The sequence below is a fragment of the Ranitomeya imitator genome, chromosome 6 (assembly GCF_032444005.1).
Source record: "Ranitomeya imitator isolate aRanImi1 chromosome 6, aRanImi1.pri, whole genome shotgun sequence".
Taxonomy (NCBI): domain Eukaryota; kingdom Metazoa; phylum Chordata; class Amphibia; order Anura; family Dendrobatidae; genus Ranitomeya; species Ranitomeya imitator.
In genome coordinates this window covers 259,048,550-259,065,790 of record NC_091287.1, presented here as the reverse complement: position 1 = coordinate 259,065,790, position 17,241 = coordinate 259,048,550, and the positions used below count along the sequence as shown (strand labels likewise).

General features: G+C 42.1%; 1 long non-coding RNA gene across 1 annotated transcript in view; it reads right to left on the bottom strand.

Annotated features, from left to right (window-relative positions):
- Positions 1-5,605: 5,605 nt before the first annotated feature.
- The window catches only part of LOC138641368 (uncharacterized), a 106,526-nt gene continuing 94,890 nt past the window's right edge, over positions 5,606-17,241 (bottom strand). The window contains exon 3 of the long non-coding RNA XR_011313794.1: positions 5,606-6,512. This is a non-coding gene — a long non-coding RNA (uncharacterized lncRNA). The remainder of the gene's footprint in view (positions 6,513-17,241) is intronic.

The following is a 17,241-nucleotide window of genomic DNA, read 5'->3' as shown; positions in this document are numbered from 1 at the left end:
TTACATGAACTGATGCAAACCCTGCAGACAGTGAAATTCCAGGTTGTCAGGTAGAAAAACATTAAAAATGCCAAGAGGGTACTTGCTATGTAAGTTCCTTCTTGCATCAGATAGCGCACCAACATTCTCCATTAAAACAATTCTTCTGAATCCGACTTATCTAGCTTAGTGCCCACAATGGGCAAGAATTATTGCAGCCCCCTGCTTCATAGTTGAGTGTCTGCATTCACTCTCACCACCATAAAACTATCCTTTCCCACCACATTTCCATAACTTCTTTTTCTGTATAACAGAAAAGTGATGTGCAGTTGAGACAATTCATCTAAATATGTAATAGCATGTAGTGTCTCAGGGGAACTACGGTATATATTAACTGTATACTTATCCATGTTTTGCTTATTAATTATATACAAATCTTTGCTTTAAGTCTTTTGTGAGAAAAATGCTTTGCCAATGTTTGCTGGTGTTGTGAATTGAACAACCCATTGCATTATTTGATGTATGTAGCATCATGATGAGCATTTACTAGAGATGGATGAACCCAAACATTAAAGTTCAGCGTCCGTACCGAACACCTACTGTTTCTACACGACACTGAACACGGACTTCACTTGGAAGTCTATGTTACTGTTTGGGTTCGGCCCCCCGAACACAGGCTGTTTGTCACGCTTTTAGTTCCCAAAATAAGGCAACCCCATGTTATAAAATAATTTTATAAAATAATAGGGGACCCCCTAGTCTTGATAACCACCCTTGCTAGAGGGCAGCTGAGGGTTGCAGCCCCGAGCTGTTAGTTTTGCCTGGTTGGTTATAAAAAATACAGGGGAACCCACGCCATTTAAAAAAAAAAAAATGTATTTATTTATTTATAGTGCAGGTGCCAGCTGATGAATACTCCCATCAGCCTCTCCTGCACTCACTGTTATTAGCGGCAGCAGACGTAGGCTAATGTTAGCAGTAGTCCCATCAGCCGATGGCAGTGACCGGAGGTAAACTTTTTACCTCCGATCAGAGCTGTGGGCTCACACTGTCAAATTTTACCACCGATCAGAAGCGGCGTTTGCCGAGCTGTCATGCACATGACAGCATGACAAACACAGGTTTTTCAGACCCCCATTCAAGTGAATGGGGTCTGGATTCAAGCTGGAGTCTGGCTACTGTTCTGGTGCCCAAGCCCAAACTTTTTTTAACTGTTCGGGCCGATCCTGAACTTCCAGGGATCCGCCCATCTCTAGCATTTACCTCTAAGCTTAGGGAAATTTACATTTTTGGATCTAGCTGTCTTGTAATAAGTAACAGTACTCGTACATGGTAGTAAACACTTTCCACATTCCCGTAAACACTGAGGCTGAAGAGTGTACTGGTTTCATTAATACCATAACATGAGCAATTTATTGCCAGACGATTTAATTGAAGTCAGCCTGTGTAATACAACATTGTTCTTTTTAAGTAAGAACAGTGCCAGTAAAAACACAACTCGTAACAGATGCAATTTAAAACTAAAAGCCGTGGGAGGAATGATTGTATAAAAATAGCTATAGACTTAATGCATATCCCAAATAAAAATATGTATAGTCTGAGGGACATTTTATTTGCAGAAATTGCCATATGAGGAATAAGACAGTTTTAACTTTCAGTACGAAAGGTTCACGATCACGACTTTAATGCATTGAATCCTAGAGATAAATGGAATTATTTCTTTCCAGAATTTCTATGTTAGTCGCTGTATGAGTGCAATATATGTATATACTTTACTAACACTCGATTTATAGGATATGCAAGAAGGTTGTTGGTTTATGGTGTTGTGAAAGTGGGATCCCGTTCTGGTCAAGTATACAATATTTTGGGGTGCATTTAAAGTAAAAATTGGATATATTTTTACCAGCACATGACGCAAATGCCACTAGTCATCAAAGGGTTAAAGGCATGTCTGCAATTCCCTGAAAAGGTCCAAAAACATGAATGAAAGAAAAAACAGAAGTCATATTAATACCAGGTGGTCACAATACTAATGTACTGCAGGATATAGCAAGACCCGATGGTAAAAAGCTGCAAAATACTGAAGAACAACCACTCACACAATCAGTAGGGTAGGGTGTGACCGCCTAGTGTTCGAAATGTACAATGATAAGGCTTGTCTAGGGTGCCAATCACACAGACACGTCTAGTGCACCATTCCGGATTTATTGATAATACTAAGCAACCATCGTCATTTTTGCTGTTATGTTTTTTGAAGGCCTGTCTGCTCAGAAATCAGTCACTTAATGAGAAGTTGATCCATGGAACTGGATATATCAACAAGTTTACGTAAAAGCCTGTTAATGGGGTTGAAAAAATTGCACAAAAAAATCTTTGGTGTAGTGCACGACATTTTTTTAACCATCTCAATGCAGTCTTAGGCTCTTTACTCACATCTCTGCAGCCTTGGTCTCTTCTCTTCCTGTGGGTGGGTAGCATGTTGTGCCAAGCAACGAAGAAGCAGAAGAACCTCCAAGGAGCGCAACTACTGCTAATGCCTTGTATCCTGTGTTACTCTACTAACCTGCAGAGAAAATAGTCCCTCCAGCAAAGCCACTGCAATCCCAAAAAGAAGCAATGTCTCTATAGATCTCAAATCTATTATCTACCTCTTATGCTTAATTGTAAAGTGCTGCGGAATATGTTGGCGCTATATAAATAAAAATTATTATTATTATTATTATTATGGCTCACAATCTAAATTTCCCATCTGTATGTCTGTGGAGTCGGGAGGAAACTGAAGAATACAGAGAAAATTCATGCAAACACGGGGAGAACATACAAACTCTTTGCAGAGGATACCCTAGGTGGGATATGAATCCATGACCCTAGAGCTGCAAGGCTTAGAGTGGCTTATAATTTGCTACGCATCTGGTATGTTGAGTGTAAAACAGCTTTTTTAGCATCTGAGGGTTTATTTAAAACTCTTGTCATGCCATTTGAGTTAACCAATGCAGCAGCAATATTTCAAAACCTTATGAACTATGTTTTTTCTGATTGCATTGGGATATTTGTTGTGATTTACCATGATGATATCTTAATTTTTTTACCTGATTGTGATTCTCACCAGGAAAATGCCTGTGTAATATTACAATGGTTGAAGGAGAATTATTTGCTTCCCAAAACTGAGAAATGTATTTTATCTGTTCAGACAATTTCATTGCTAGGGTTCATTTTATCGGCTGATGAGTGTAAGATGGATCCTGGGAAGGTGCAAGCCATAATAGATTGGGTCCAACCTACTCACCTGAAAGCCTTGTAATGCTTTCTAGGATTTTCCAACTAATATAGGAAATTCATTACGGTTTTTTCTCAGATTGCTAAACCTCTTGCTGACCTCTCATGTAAGGTTTGGCCACTGGATGCTATTAGAGCTTTTGAAAAATTGAAAGAGAGTCTATGTCTGCTCATGTTCCTATCCAACCCGATCTCCAAGAACCATTCATTGTGGAGGTGGATGATTTGGAGGTTGGGTTAGGGGCTGTTTTATCTCAGGATTCCAAAACTCTGACCCAAGAAAGGAACCCAAAAAGACCTTGAATATATGTGCTGGAAAGGTGAACACACAAACAAACCACAGGAGAAGCAATAGAAAAAACCTCAGCGCGATACTGTAATTCTTAACTTGGGAGCTGGGACTCCAAACATCCATCTAACTTGGAATATAGCCAAATAGCAAAGACTGCAGGAGAGTATAAATAGCCCCTCCCAAGATGTGATAGGACAAACCAAACAAGGAAGTGAAAACACGTGACCAGAAGCAAAACAGCAAAGCAAAGCTAAAGAAAGACAAGAGCATTATCAGCAGTTGGACAGATACAACACAGACTGTGGCCCAACAGAGAGGGTAGCAGTCCAGACAGCCAGAGATCACTGTATGGAGTCCGGAAGTCAAGCCATGACCTTGGAATTCTTACCCCATACTGTGACCTGTCTAAATATTTGCCTCACACCTGTTTAAAATGAACCCTTCTGGCTTTTGACCTCAAACTCACCTCATGTTGTGTCCACAAGTACTGGTAAACTACATCTAAATACCTGGTGATAGATTGCCTTTAATCATGATTATCTCATTACATTTCTTGCAGAAATCTGTTTAGCTGTTTTAGAGAAATCTAAAGTCAAAATTTGTATTTATTTTCCAAGAGCAGATAGATGGGAACATGGGTGTTGAAAATAATAACAAATCATGTGTATAATTCACTAAATTCAACCACCGCTGGTTACAGGAGCAGAGAAAACTGGGAGTGTGTCTAATTACAGTAATAGCAAGTCATGCATATAGTTCCCTAAATTAAACCACTGCATGTGTCCATAATACCAGAAACTGGTGTAGCTGGCTCCTAAATTATCTCATTATCAATATGATCCATTATACTTCGAACACCACAAATGTCCCAGTCACATGTAGCCAATTACGGGTGCACGACTCGCAAAGTATATACCATACTACTCACAGTGCTAATCAAAATTCACCTGCAACCACCGACATGTGATGTCCGCTTTAGCTAGTGCTGCCATACAACCCGGACATAAAGCGTGGTGAGCCCCCTGTCCCATACATATTACCTGCTCCGTGTCTCCTCATAAAGTGCTCAGCCAAAGTGGCGTGCTGTATCCGCCTGCCCCGATGCACGTTTCGCGTGATGCTTCTTCCTGGGGGTGTGTCTTAGGCGATGAGTCTCATAGGTCTTATAACGGCTACGATGTGCGCGTCATATTGCACATACCCACTAACTCTAAAGCATTGACGGTATAGTAGATCTTAATAGCCATCTAATCATTATCATAATATCATAAATATCTATACAGAATGTTGCTAATCTCATCGTTTCGGAACCCAATATGTAAATAATTGACACTTTTTTTGGTTGCTAGTTGGTACAAGATTCCATAGCGTATGTTGCCAAAACAAAGCGTCCATTCAGTGGGGGTGAGACAAATGCCAAAACATCGTATAGGAGCCACCCACTGAATTAAACACCAGTTGTTCCCGAAGACGCTGATATATATATATATATATATATATATATATATATATATATATTAATATCAATACATATTCAATCTAATCACGAAGGACTGCAGGCTGAAAACAATATTAACCAAATAAGGAGCTGACCATGACTATACCACACAAAAATAAGTAAATAAACACCTCGATAAACCGTGGATCTTGACAATAACTCAATACATATATGAAAATAAAAACCAACACCCCAAATAATCGGTGCAAAAACTATACCAATGAGAATGAGAAAAAAAAAAATTATTAAAGCGTGAGTTGAATCGATTTACGACTATAAACATGACAGAGCCAAGTGCAAATTCTATAACCCTATAAAGTGATAAAGGCTCTAATGTATGTGCACGCTGGATGTTCGTGACTGTGATCCTGGTTACTATGCTCAAGATGGAATAAAGGGCGGAACCCACCCCCCCTGCAGATAGGGGGCAGACCACGCCACTATCATCCATCATTGGACAAAGCCAGGTGTGTCCATCAAACATATACTATAATATAAATATTTGTTGTGTCTAATTACAGTAAAAAGTGAACGCGTGAAATAAAAGAGTGAAACTAAAATACTGGTGACAAGTGATTTAATTAAACAAACTTATACATTAGCAATAAAAGTAATAGATACCAAGACACCTCAATGTGGTGCTATATAAACCTTAATACAATATTGAGTGACAAACCCATTTATACATCTAAATACATGATAATCACATTATCTAAAATTAATATATAGGCAGATAGTAATAACCACAATATCTAAGATGCCACTATAATATTTAGTTCACATATTGGAAATAATTCTAGCCCATATAAACATTATTTGAATTTGACTTATTGTGGACTACCCATATCTACTCAGATTATTAATATCCTAAAATACTAAAACACTACAATTCATGTCCACGGCTATTGAGTACACCCATTCACAGATACCTTGGATGCAAGAAATATCTTCCATTGCGGCTTATTATATTGGTTACCGCTAACATTATATTTTCTTATTTTTTATTTTTTATCAAGGCATAGTCTGAATTATAAAGTCAAAACTCCAATAAAAATGATCTTCAGTCAAACAATGTTTGGTTCAGCCTGTAGGATTCAGCGAAAAAGATGTCCATGGATATCCCCGGTATCCCATAAATATCTCCTCTCGTGATTGATTCTCTTGTCCCGATGTTTCCTGACAGACTATTGTATAGGCCCAAACTTATAAATTAAAGTTAAGCCTAGAATACGTAGCTCAATGGAGATAATCCTCAGTCCGATAAATCAATGCTTGACTTCAGCCTGTAAGATTCCTGAAAGAGCATATCTATAAATATCCCAGATATATAGTGGACATCTCAGCTCCTGATGAATTTTCTAATCCGGATGTTGCCGCCTTATTCAAGATTTCAGCCAGCTGCTAAGTGGAGCCTGTATTATATATATCCCCAAACTGACGATGACCGTGTATATGACCGAAAAATACCTAAATAAACAAATTGAAATTAAAAATTGCACCATATAACAAACAAATAAAACAACTATGGGAAAACCCACCGTACAAGACTAAATGTTATCCTTGGTAGGATTTGAACCCAGGACCCCAGCGCTGGAAGGCTGCAGTGCTAGCCACTGAGCCACCATGCTGCCCTATTGAATACTAATGAATTGCTAGTGCAAAAGGTGGGGCACTGCAGTTATAGCTTTCCTTCCCTCTGTCCCTATTCCACAGCCACAGTTTGCCTCTATCTATAACTGATAGATCACTAAAACATAAGTAGGAAAGAAGCAGGTGATGAATATGGAGACAGGGCATGAGAGCTGTAATTGCAGTGCCAACCTCGCTGCACTTGTAATTCATTAACATACAATTTCAAGTATGGATTTCTCCAAAATAGCAATATGGATTTCTGCAAAAAATGTATGGATTTAATCTGCATTGAAGCACTAAGTATTAAGTTAAGTTTGCCACATACACATCCATTCTCTGTTGCTATACTGATTTCCCTGTTTTCTTACTTTGGTGAATATTTTGATCACCCTCTTACTTTATGATTCTGTCTCTGACTTTGACTTCGTGGTCCAAACCCAGGAGCCCCTGTGTAAGTTTGGATGCCTGCGAGGGTATTAAATGGTGGAGGCCAAGGCAAGCTCTGGGATCTGGAGGACAGAATGGCTAGTGCTAAGCCTTTCTGTAGGAACCCTATTAAGAGCTGTCAGACTACCATGACGAGTGCCGTCATGACAGCTAAAATACATTACAAAGTTTCTCATAACATTTTACTTGGCTGGGCAATATGCTACGAGGCTGAGCAATATACTATGTGGCTGGGCAATATACTATTTGCCTGGGCAATATACTATGTGTCTGTGCTATATACTACATGGCTGGGCAATATACTACATGGCTGGGCAATACACTACATGGCTGGGCAATATACTACGTGTCTGTGCTATTTACTACGTTGGCTGTGCTATATACTACGTGGCTGGGCAATATACTACGTGGCTGTGTTATATACTATGTGGCTGTGCTATATACTACATGGCTGTGCTATATACTACTTGGGCTGTGTTATATACAACGTGGGCTGTGTTATACGCTACTTGGCTGTGCTATATTTCTCTGCTGTATTTGTGCATCATGAATCGTGGTATGTGTTAAAGAGGAAGGCCCACTGAGACTCTTTTGCCCGGGGCCCTCAAAAACCTGGAGCCGGCCCTGGCTTCACTGATTGGTCACGCCCGGCCGCGAACAATCAGCGACAGGCGCAGTCTGCCCACGAATTGGCGCGGAAGTTGAACCTGTTAGGACTGGCGGAACGCACCAAGTAAGATGATATAGATGCGTTCGCAGTCCGGGGTCCACCGTGCAGGCGAAACCCGCTGCTAGTAAATGACAGACTATATGGCGGTACTAAAAGTATAAACACGTGGGTTAAACCTCACCCAACGTGAAGAAAGCGATCCTGTTAAGTCACAGGACCGCGGTACCGCACATAGAGCGCGAGCAAGTAGTCAGCGAACTTAACCCCAAAAGGGATTGAAGTCCGATTAGACCCTTGCTGGCACAACATCGCAACTAGGTGTGAAAAGAACCTTTTCTGCAGTATATGAGCACAAGAGTGCGTGCGATGCTGCACTGACGGACGCCACTAACCACCCAGGCTTGGGTATGGAAAGCGCGAGGCAAGCGCACGGCGCCGTACTGGCAGGCACAGCTATAGGACGCTGTGATGTGTGTAACATACAGATGGATAGTCAGGCGCTAGAGAGCTACCATCATCCGCGAGCAATCAACAACTCTAGGGAGAGATACTTAGGAGCTTTCATCCATCGACATACATCCATCTACACACACACATAATAATTGTACACTAGCGCATGGCCGTGCGGTCATGCGCAGTTTATATAGTTGCAGGACAGGAAGTGGCCACAGAAACTTTGCCCTTCCAAGACCTGCCAAGATGACCAATGGAATGCGCTGCAGAGCCTGAGCACATGACCCTTGATCTCCAACGGGAGATCTTGCCCTGGGCATGCTCAGTGTGCGCAAATAAGGACTTAGTCCCAGAGAAGTCCGCTCGCTGCTGACCAGCACTGACTTTAATGGCACGAGCTGAAGAAGCAGCAGTAACTCTCTGTACCGAGCGAGACCGAGCAAGACGCTGGGACCGACGTCCCTGCTGAGCAGACTCCACTGCGGCTGGATAGGAATGGGAGACCGCAGCGGAGACGGCCCGAGATTCCCCCTGTGCAGAAGTGGAAACTCGAGACCTAACAGAACCACGCTTCACTATTTGGTCGCAGCCGGCCGGCCGAATCCTGTGTATAAATTGCATTATTCTGAAAACTTCATAAATAAACTACATACATATTCTAGAATACCCGATGCGTTAGAATCGGGCCACCATCTAGTGTCTTATATTCTAGGTTCTTCAAAGTAGCCACCTTTTGCTTTGATGACTGCTTTGCACACTCTGCTTGTAAAATAATAACACATTTGCACACCAGGCATGTAGACTCTATCCGTTCACCCTTTGTGCATTGCACAAAGACACTTTGGTTGGAACCAAAGATCTCAAATTTGGACTCATCAGACCAAAGCACAGATTTCCACTGCTCTAATGTCTATTCCTTGTGTCTTTTAGCCCAAACAAGTCTCTTCTGCTTGTTGCCTGTCCTTAGCAGTGGTTTCCTAGCAGCTATTTTACCATGAAGGCCTGCTGCACAAAGTCTCCTCTTAACAGAACTCTGTGTGGCATTGACCTGGTCTCTAATCTGAGCTGCTGTTAACATGCGATTTTTTAGGCTGGTGACTCAGATAAACTTATCCTCAGAAGCAGATGTGACTCTTGGTCCTCCTTTCCTGGGGCAGTCCTCATGTCAGCCAGTGTCTTTGTAGCGCATGATGGTTTTTGCCACTGCACTTGGGGACACTTTCAAAGTTTGCCCAATTTTTCAGACTGACTGACCTTCATTTCTTAAAGTAATGATGGCCACTCATTTTTCTTTACTTAGCTGATTTTTTCTTGCCATAATACAAATTCTAACAGTCTATTAAGTAGGACTTTTAGCTGTGTATCCACCAGACTTCTGCACAACACAACTGATGGTCCCAACCCCATTTATAAGGCAAGAAATCCCACTTATTAAACCTGACAGGGCACACCTGTGAATTGAAAACCATTCCCGGTGACTACTTCTTGAAGCTCATCAAGAGAATGCCAAGAGTGTGCAAAGCAGTCTTCAAAGCAAAAGGTAGCTACTTTGAAGAACCTAGAATATAAGACATAATTTCAGTTGTTTAACACTGTTTTGTTAAGTATATAATTCCACATGTGTTAATTAATAGTTTTGATGCCTTCAGTGTGAATTTACAATTTTCATAGTCATGAAAATACAGAAAAATCTTTAAATGAGAAGGTGTGTCCAAACATTTGGTTTGTACTGTATATGCTGAAACTCACTAAAAAGCACCACTATATCACATTATTATATCACATTTATTCTTTTGGTGGATAGAATAAAAATATGTAAACTTTTCGTAAATGTTTTCTTTTAGCTTACTTACAAAGATAGGAATATATTAAAGCACTTGACCATAAAATAACACATATTAGTTACAATTTATTTGTAGTATTGTACATTTAGTGACAGATTTCCTTTAAGGTGCACTGTTTTAATAGGGGCCTTTATAAATATCCAGGGAATAACATACATTGAATACCAGGAATAACATATGGATTGACTACCTTAAAACAATGTAACATTGACTAGACAAGGTGATAAAGGGAGGGAGTGGGCATTGCCAGTTCACTACACAGCAGACTGGGAAGCAGACCACACAGAGGAAAGCACCTTGGAGGAAAAAAGACTCTGAACAATGTGAGAATATCAAAGCCAATGCCTGTATTTCCTATTTTCTGTCTCTACATGTCCTAATATCTTCAATTTTTTTCTTTCTGCATGCATCAGAATGTCTTCTTCTTCTAATGAGGAGCAGCGGACTCACAGTCGGGTGGCAAGGCGGCAGCGTGTACGTATGCAAGGCTGTTTACTGTATCCTCACTTTAGTATTCTTGAATCTTCCTTTCTTTACTTTACTCTTTCTTTACATTTTTCTTCTGCACTCCTTTTGTATCTTGACTTTCCTTATTCATTCCATTTCTCATCCTCTGTTTTCTTTCTTTTCCTTATGTTAATGTATCCAACATTAATGTCTTTATTTTTTAGGTTCCAGAACGGGATGAAGACCTAATAGAAAATGACCTCCTCATCTCCCTGGTCTAAAAGCGAGACCCATTGTGGGACACCCGGGTTCCACTGCACTCGGACAATGTGACGATCCGGCGCCTATGGAATGAGGTGGCCAAAGCGATGTGGGATGGCTGGGACAATGTCCCCACTCGGGTCTGAAGTGCATTTTGAAAGTATTGCAATGCAGTGTGAAGCAGCAGTGACTTTGGCCGTGCTCACACAACTGTGTGTGATGAGAGAAACTCTCTGGAGTCTCTCTCATCACACACAGTTGTGTGTTATGATCTGGTGGCCTAGGAGCAGCATGTGACGTACTCTGGAGAAGGTGGTACCTGTACTGACCGCAGACCCTGAACTTAGCACCGCAACTAGAAGTAGCCGTGGAATGTACATAACACTCCCTAGACACCTCGACACAGCCTAAGGACTAACTTCCCCTAAAGATAGAAACAGGAAAACTATCTTGCCTCAGAGAAAATCCCCAAAGGATAGACAGCCCCCCACAAATATTGACTATGAGAGGAGAGGGAAATGACATACGCAGACTGAAATCAGGATTTAGCAAAGGAGGCCTTTCTAGCTAAAAAGAAAGAATAGGACAAGAGTACTATGCGGTCAGTATTAAAACACTAGAAAATATCCACCACAGAAAATACAAATCTCCACATCTGACTAAAGACATGGAGGGTATATCTGCATCTCCAGAGATACAGCTTGGCTGCAAAAAATCCTTACACAGACAAGGCTGGACAAGACAAAACATGAAAATGCACAGAACTATAAGGCCCACAGCATGTGGACAGCAAAAACAAAGCCAGAACTTATCTTTGTTGAAAAGAACAGCAAAACAGGAGAGACCAGTCAGGGATGTGAATCCTCCAAAAACAATGGACAACTGGCACTGACTAAAGAATCAAGCAAGACTAAATAGCCCAGTCCAAAGCACTAATAACTCCACTCATAACCAGCGGAGGGAGCCCAAGAGCAGAATTCACAACAGTACCCCCCCTTGAGGAGGGGTCACCGAACCCTCACCAGAGCCCCCAGGCCGATCAGGACGAGCCAAATGAAAAGCACGAACCAAATCGTCAGCATGAACATCGGAGGCAACAACCCAAGAATTATCCTCCTGGCCATAACCCTTCCATTTGACAAGATACTGAAGCTTCCGCCTCGAAAAACGAGAATCCAAAATCTTCTCAACCACATACTCCAACTCCCCATCAATCAACACCAGGGCCGGAGGATCAACAGAGGGAACAACGGGCACCACATTCTTCCGCAACAAAGATCTATGGAAAACATTATGGATGGAAAAAGAGGCTGGAAAGGCCAAACGAAAAGACACTGGATTAATTATCTCGGAAATCCTATAAGGACCAATAAACCGAGGCTTGAACTTAGGGGAAGAAACCTTCATAGGAACATGACGGGAAGACAACCAGACCAAATCCCCAACCCGAAGCCGGGAACCAAAACACCGACGACGGTTAGCAAAACGCTGAGCCTCCTCCTGAGACAACACCAAATTGTCCACCACATGAGCCCAAATTTGCTGCAGCCTGTCAACCACAGAATCCACACCAGGACAATCAGAAGGCTCAACCTGCCCTGAAGAAAAACGAGGATGAAAACCAAAATTACAAAAAAAAGGCGAAACCAAGGTAGCAGAACTAGCCCGACTATTAAGGGCAAACTCGGCTAATGGCAAGAAAGCCACCCAATCATCCTGATCAACAGACACAAAGCATCTCAAATAAGTTTCCAAAGTCTGATTAGTTCGCTCGGTTTGGCCATTTGTCTGAGGATGAAATGTGGAAGAAAAAGACAAATCAATGCCCAGCCTTGCACAAAAGGCCCGCCAAAACCTAGAAACAAACTGGGAACCTCTATCGGACATAATATTCTCCGGAATGCCATGCAAATGAACCACATGCTGAAAAAACAACGGAACCAAATCAGAAGAGGAAGGCAATTTAAGCAAAGGTACCAAATGAACCATCTTAGAAAACCGATCACAAACCACCCAGATAACCGACATCCTCTGGGAAACCGGAAGATCTGAAATAAAATCCATAGAAATATGCGTCCAAGGCCTCTCAGGGACTGGCAAAGGCAGAAGCAACCCACTAGGACGGGAACAACAAGGCTTGGCCCGCGCACAAGTCCCACAGGACTGCACAAAAGAACGCACATCCCGCGACAAAGAAGGCCACCAAAAGGACCTACCAACCAAATCTCTGGTACCAAAAATCCCAGGATGGCCAGCCAACACAGAACAATGAACCTCAGAAATCACTTTACTAGTCCATCTATCAGGAACAAACAGTTTCCCCACTGGACAGCGGTCAGGTTTATCAGCCTGAAATTCCTGAAGAACCCGTCGTAAATCAGGGGAGATGGCAGAAAGAATCACCCCTTCCTTCAGAATGCCGACCGGCTCAAGGACCCCTGGAGAATCAGGCAAAAAACTCCTAGAGAGGGTATCAGCCTTAACATTCTTAGAACCCGGAAGATACGAGACCACAAAATCAAAACGGGAGAAAAACAGAGACCATCGAGCCTGTCTAGGGTTCAGTCATTTGGCAGACTCGAGGTAAATCAGATTTTTATGATCGGTCAGGAAGACAATACGGTGCTTGGCTCCCTCAAGCCAATGTCGCCACTCCTCAAATGCCCACTTCATAGCCAACAACTCCCAATTGCCGACATCATAATTGCGTTCCGCAGGCGAAAACTTCCGAGAAAAGAAAGCACACGGTTTCATCAAGGAACCATCAGAATTCCTCTGAGACAAAACGGCCCCTGCCCCAATCTCAGACGCGTCAACCTCAACCTGAAATGGAAGAGAAACATCCTGCTGATGCAACACAGGGGCAGAAGTAAATCGGCGTTTAAGCTCCTGAAAGGCAGAAACAGCCGCGGAGGACCAATTCGTCACATCAGCGCCTTTCTTCGTTAAATCGGTCAGAGGTTTAACCACACTGGAGAAGTTGGCAATGAAACGACGATAGAAATTAGCAAAGCCCAAGATTTTCTGAAGGCTCTTCACAGATGTGGACTGAATCCAATCATGAATGGCCTGAACCTTAACCGGATCCATTTCTATAGATGAGGGAGAAAAAATGAAGCCCAAAAAAGAAACCTTCTGCACTCCAAAGAGGCACTTAGACCCCTTCACAAATAAAGCATTATCACGGAGGATCTGAAATACTATCCTGACCTGTTTCACATGAGACTCCCAATCATCGGAAAAAATCAAAATATCATCCAAATATACAATCATGAATTTATCAAGATAACTCCGAAAGATATCATGCATGAAAGACTGGAACACAGATGGGGCATTAGTGAGTCCGATTGGCATCACAAGGTATTCAAAATGGCCTTCGGGCGTATTAAATGCATTCGTCACCCTGCTTAATATGAACAAGATTATATGCCCCTCGAAGGTCAATCTTAGTAAACCAACTAGCCCCCTTAATCCTAGCAAACAAATCAGTAAGCAAAGGCAAGGGGTATTGAAGTTTGACCGTGATCTTATTCAAGAGGCGATAATCAATACAGGGTCTCAAGGAGCCATCCTTCTTGGCAACAAAAAAAAAACCTGCTCCCAATGGTGAAGAAGATGGCCGAATATGCCCTTTCTCCAAAGACTCCTTAATATAGCTCCGCATGGCGGCATGTTCTGGCACAGACAGGTTGAAAAGTTGGCCCTTAGGGAATTTACAACCTGGAATCAAGTCAATAGCACAATCACAGTCCCTATGCGGTTGAAGGGAACTGGATTTGGGCTCATCGAATACATCCTGGAAATCTGACAAAAACTCAGGAATTTCAGAAGAGGGGGAAGAGGAAATTGACATCAAAGGAACATCATTATAAATCCCCTGATAACCCCAACTAGTTACAGACATGGACTTCCAATCTAACACCGGATTATGTACCTGTAACCATGGAAAACCCAACACAATAGCATCATGCAAATTATGCAACACCAGAAAACGACAATCTTCCTGATGGACTGGCGCCATGCGCATGGTCAGCTGTGTCCAAAACTGAGGTTTATTTTTAGCCAACAGTGTAGCATCAATGCCCCTTAAAGGAATAGGGTTCTGCAAAGGCTGCAAGGGGAAACCACAACGTCTGGCAAATTCTAAGTCCATTAAGTTCAGAGCGGCGCCTGAATCCACAAATGCCATGACAGAAAATGACGATAAAGAGCAGATCAAGGTCACAGATAACAGAAATTTGGGTTGTACAGTACTGATGGTAACAGAACTAGCAATTCTCTTAGTACGCTTAGGGCAATCAGAAATAACATGAGCAGAATCGCCGCAGTAAAAACACAACCTATTCTGACGCCTGAATCTTTGTCGTTCAGCTCTAGACAAAATCCTATCACACTGCATAGGCTCAGGGCTCCGCTCGGAGGACAACGCCACAGTGTGCACAACTCTGCGCTCACGCAAGCGCCGATCAATCTGAATGGCCAGAGACATAGAATCACTCAGACCAGCAGGCGTGGGGAACCCCACCATAACATCTATAACGGATTCAGAAAGACCCTTTCAGAAAATTGCCGCCAAGGCATCCTCATTCCATTTAGTCAATACAGACCATTTTCTAAATTTCTGGCAATATGATTCTGCCGCTTCTTGACCCTGACACAGGGCCAACAAGGTCTTCTCTGCATGATCCACTGAATTAGGTTCATCATACAATAACCCTAGAGCCTGAAAAAAGGTGTCTACATTAAGCAAAGCAGGATTCCCAGATTCCAGGGAAAATGCCCAATCCTGAGGATCACCACGCAGCAAGTAAATAACAATTTTAACCGGCTGAATGGGATCACCAGAAGAACGGGGCTTCAGAGCAAAAAACAGTTTACAGTTATTTTTAAAGCTCAAAAATTTGGACCTGTCCCCAAAAAACAAATCAGGAGTTGGAATTCTAGGCTCTAAAACCGGAGTCTGAACGATATAATCGGAAATACCCTGTACTCTAGCAGCAAGTTGGTCCACACGAGAAACCAATTCCTGAACCTCCATGCCAGCGCCTAACTCCTGAGCCACCCAGAGGAAAAGAGGGAAGGAAAGACACAACAGACTACAGAAAAAAAAATGGCTCAGCACTTTCCTTCCCTTCTTCTGAGATGCGTTTAACTCATTATTGGCCAGTTGTACTGTTATGATCTGGTGGCCTAGGAGCAGCATGTGACGTACTCTGGAGAAGGTGGTACCTGTACTGACCGCAGACCCTGAACTTAGCAACTAGAAGTAGCCGTGGGATGTACCTAACACTCCCTAGACACCTCAACACAGCCTAAGGACTAACTTCCCCTAAAGATAGAAACGGGAAAACTATCTTGCCTCAGAGAAAATCCCCAAAGGATAGACAGCCCCCCACAAATATTGACTGTGAGAGGAGAGGGAAATGACATATGCAGACTGAAATCAGGATTTAGCAAAGGAGGCCTTTCTAGCTAAAAGGAAAGAATAGGACAGAGTACTATGCGGTCAGTATTAAAACACTAGAAAATATCCACCACAGAAAATACAAATCTCCACATCTGATTAAAGACATGGAGGGTATATCTGCATCTCCAGAGATACAGCTTGGCTGCAAAAAATCCTTACACAGACAAAGCTGGACAAGACAAAACATGAAAATGCACAGAACTATAAGGCCCACAGCATGTGGACAGCAAAAACAAAGCCAGAACTTATCTTTGCTGAAAAGAACAGCAAAACAGGAGAGACCAGTCAGGGATGTGAATCCTCCAAAAACAATGGACAACTGGCACTAACTAAAGAATTAAGCAAGACTAAATAGCCCAGTCCAAAGCACTAAGTGGACACACCTGATGAATGCTGCGATCCAAAGACAGCAGCACTACCACTCATAACCAGCGGAGGGAGCCCAAGAGCAGAATTCACAACAGTTATTATTATTATTATTATTTATTATTATAGCGCCATTTATTCCATGGCGCTTTACATGTGAGGAGGGGTATACATAATAAAACAAGTACAATAATCTTGAAAAATACAAGTCACAACTGGTACAGGAGGAGAGAGGACCCTGCCCGTGAGGGCTCACAATCTACAACAGTTGTGTGAGCACCACCAAAAGTACATTGTGTAACCATAATTTTTTGTTTTTTCAACAGTGCAGAAAGTCAAAACACGTTGGCGTTCGATGAAGAAACGCTTCAACAAGCACCTGCGTCAAGAGAGCCGTTTACCCAGTGGTTCAGTAGCAAGGATCCGAAAGTACAAATATCATTGTATTCTGTCATTTTTAAGACCGGTCCTTGCCCAGACAACGTAAGTATTTCTCTTGTGCATTTGGTTGTGTTGTATTGCCATAAACTATATGTTTCTATTCCACAGGAGTTGGCGCCTGGTTAATTTTTGGTATTAATGTTTTTTTTCTTTTTTCACAGCACATGG